The sequence below is a fragment of the Pygoscelis adeliae genome, unplaced genomic scaffold (assembly GCF_000699105.1).
Source record: "Pygoscelis adeliae isolate BGI_AS28 unplaced genomic scaffold, ASM69910v1 Scaffold45, whole genome shotgun sequence".
Classification (NCBI taxonomy): Eukaryota; Metazoa; Chordata; class Aves; order Sphenisciformes; family Spheniscidae; genus Pygoscelis; species Pygoscelis adeliae.
This window is the reverse complement of record NW_008825114.1, coordinates 10,812,402-10,816,260: the sequence shown is the minus strand read 5'-3', so window position 1 is coordinate 10,816,260 and position 3,859 is coordinate 10,812,402.

The window sequence follows — 3,859 nt, the reverse complement described above, 5'->3', positions numbered from 1 at the left end:
ATATACAATAGGTGATTTCCCAAATCAGGTATGACACTCTTCAGGGACCATAGTAGATGTACAGATTCTCTAGAGGAGCCGTCCCACTCCCCGATTTCTGCCTGGGAATTGGAGGCTCTTCCACAACATCAGCAACAGCTGCACCCCAAACACCCTACAACAGTTACATCAATCTGTGCGAGAAAAAGCACTTTAAATTAGCCCTGCTGAGCAGCACCACTTTCAAGGAAGCTCTCCTTCTAATAAAAGCCATCAGACATGAAGACTCTGTCTTCAACAATCAAGTGCTATCATTTCACATTGACAACAGAGAAAGGGATTAGTAGCCTCTTCAAAGAAAATCAGATAGACATCCCTTGAATAGTACGTGAAAGTAAAATTGAGGGCTAGGTTGTTGTCTGCAGTAGTTGCTTATTTCAACCATTCCAGCAGTGGAAAAGAAAAAAGGGACTCCAAGCCCAAACCAGAGCCTTATAACAGTGACAGAGCAGCTGCTTCAGCATTCCTACTCCAACATGTCATCTTAAGACTTTCCGCCTTTATTTCAACCTGACTAAATCCTGAGTGCCTTCTCCAAGTGACAGTGCAAGCCATAGTCCTGCCAGGAGCAGCCATTTTTATTCAGAAGCCAAGGGGTACCAGCCACCATAAAAGCAAATAGAAGATGAGTCCCTGTGTCCTCAAAGCTTACATGGAAAGAGACATAACTGAGGAGTAAAACAAATTCATAGAATAGAGAATCTAGACTAAAATGGCAAGGTTATGTTCCCTGTGCTGATTGTATGTACACCTCATGGCTTTGAAGGTGACCCTGGCCTTGCACCAGAAGCTCCCTGACAACCTGAGCTCCATCTCTGTTCACTTTTGCAGGTCCTCTCAGCTCTAAGCCCAGCGCCAACAAGTAAATTTCCTAACTTCATTCTGCTCTTTGGCTAATTATTAGTTCTTTTCTGGGCAATACATGTATATTAAACATCACTAGCAATGAAGGTCTTGTATTTGGATTACAGGTAGATGATAGGATGACTTGGAAATCAGAGCCTAACATGGGAAGGAGCATGGTACAAAGTGGGCACCTGCAGAGCACCCCTTAGGACAAAACTTCACCCCAGTTTTTCAGATCCCACTGTCTGAGCATAACATTCACTCATTCATCCCCATCTTATGCCTTCCCTGCTCCCAAAAAAATATACTGGCGCTCCATGCACCTGCAATGCAAGCATCTGATAATTCTCTCATGGCACAAGCCTGTGAAACAGAAAGATAACCTGAGGTTGGGGGGCTTGCCTCTGCTTAAAGGGGGACATCCCCTGGAGCAGCCCAGTCAGTGCCTCGCTACCTGCTCTGGCACCTGAACTCCCTAATCCAGTCTGCGACAAAACAGACTGGCATTACGGTAAACTCAGTAGCCTGTAGCTCTGTTCATAGATTTTAGAAAGGCAGACTATATGCCAAAAGCCCTACTTTGTACAGTTACTTTACACATACTTGTTAATGAGACCTTTATTTTTTAAGTGAAACAAGTTCAAAACAGATTAATCTGATCCCTCAGCCTCAGAGGTACTATGTGTTGGATGAGAAGATAACTGGTTTTGAGTTCCAAAAACCAGATAAATTCAATTTATACCCTCTTATTCCCAAACCAAAAGGAGGTGTACAGTTTAAAAAATAAGATATTACAAAGTATGCTTTAATGGGCTGTTAAGAGAGGCATAGTATAGCTGTGTGGCAGGCAGTCTTTACTTTCTATCACTAAACACTGCATTAATGACCAACTAAAGAATCCCCTGAACTAGCTTGTTTGCTGATAGAGTTAAGCTTTTAAACCACATTTTAGAAAACTAGAATTGTTATCTTGCAGCATGTTGGAGAACACTGCGCAGCAGAAAAATCTATGCCAGTAGTAATAATAAGACAGTAAAGTCCACAGCCATTCACTCAGTTACACTTCAAGCAGTACTCAACACCACCTCAGAAAAATCAGATCTGGAGAATTAAACACTCCCCTGAAAGCAAATGATAGAAGTGATGCAGCTGTGACTAACAGGGGCACCACAGTGCAGGCTGCTGGGGGCCTATCTGTTATAAGGAAGGGGCTGAAAAAACTTTCAGTGAGTACAATAAAAGGCACTGCCTTTTCCAAAGCCTTGCTTCACTGATTATGGATATCACTTATGCCAATGCCCATATGCTTAGTCTCAAGAGTTTGGGTGATTCCAGGGTATATTGTCAATTATTGCCCAGGTGGAAGGGCACAAGATGGGCATCACAGTTTAGATGTAGGACATGGAGACTCATCCACCTCTCCGCAAAACAATGGCAGCCTCAGCCGTAAAAGGCCCTCAGCTGGCAAGCTGAGCTATCTGCCCTTTGGCCCCCAGTAGCTTATCCCTAATTCTCACAGATTAAGAAAGAAAGAGGAAAGCAAAAGGAAAAATGCATTCTTCAGTGCCTTTTAAAAGCAAAAGAATAATCAGGTCATTTGCTCCGCACCGCTTGCCAAAAGTCCCACCACTAAGGCTGCGGGGCCACAGACTTCTGCAGACCAGGTTTCTTACAGAAGGGCCCTCAGCCTACTGCTACCTCAGCCCTGGAGGGGGTGGTGGGGAGCACCCCGGCGAGAGCCTGTCTTGTTCTTACAGTGACCTCTTGGCTGATGGGACACACCTGCCGTCTTAATGCAGCTCTGCGAAGAAAGATACTTAAATTTTCATCCTTTAATGCAGAGCCTCACCATCTCAGCCTGCTCATCAGCATTGAGCTTGTGAGCACCCAGCCCACCAGTCAGCAGCAGCAACAGCATTTGTTGACATTGGTGCCCAAGCCCTGACTTCTCACCCACCCCACTCATCTCTTCTCCTTTGCACTTCTCCGTCAGTCTCCATGTTCCCACACCACAGCCACCTAGCCTTCGATCTCCCACACTGTTTTGATCTAACTCCCTGCAAAGGGCAGGCTCTCTGGGGACCTAAGCCACCAAAACCAGCTGCCTACTAAACATGTGCAGGTGTGATTTCTGAAAGATTTATAGCATGGCCAAGTTCAGTTAGGGAGCTCTAGCACTTCATTGCAAGGACTCTTCAAACTCCTACTCCAGAACATGGGAACTCACCAGTTAAGTAACTCCGGTCATCTCTTCTTCCTCGTTGCCAACAGATCTACCCTCTTTCTGGAACTCAGAAATGGCTGAACTATTTCCGCAGATCTTTTTTCCTGGAAGATCAGCTTGAAGCAGTTATTTAGGAAGGAAAATGTCTGCCTACAAATTTTAGCAAAAGTACAAGCTAGTGAACATGGGCTTTTAAAATAGGAAGTTTCAGGCAAGCTTGGTACTGGTGCTGTAACCATTTCAGTTGTAATCACCACTGTTTTTTGGGGTGGTGGGAATGATTTCAGAGGAGCTTTAAAAATGTGTTTCCCTGTGAATGGTTTCATTATTTAGCAGTAGATAGGTACATGGCAGAACAATCCCATCCATGGGACATTTTCTCTGCAAGGATCACTTTCCGAGTGCATTACAAAAGCAGACAGCCACTACTGGGATCAGCACTTTGCCTGTGGTCTTCATAGCAAAGGGAGTTTGCGTGGCCATTAAACAACATTGCAAATGGAGTACAACATCTGCTATGTGATGCACAGTGCTCTCCCCTCCAGGGCCTGAGCATCTGCATTTTGTAACATGCCCAACCTTGGCTAACTAGAAGGCAATGATTGAAAAGACAGACACTTATTCTTGCTTTCCCCTTGTCTCTGCTACTATTCCCAGCTCTCTCCCTTACTCTCTAAACTTCCCTTGCCCAGAATATTGTCCCGGTGTGAATCCAAATTACCTCTGTCTTAAATATCCCTTATTGAATAG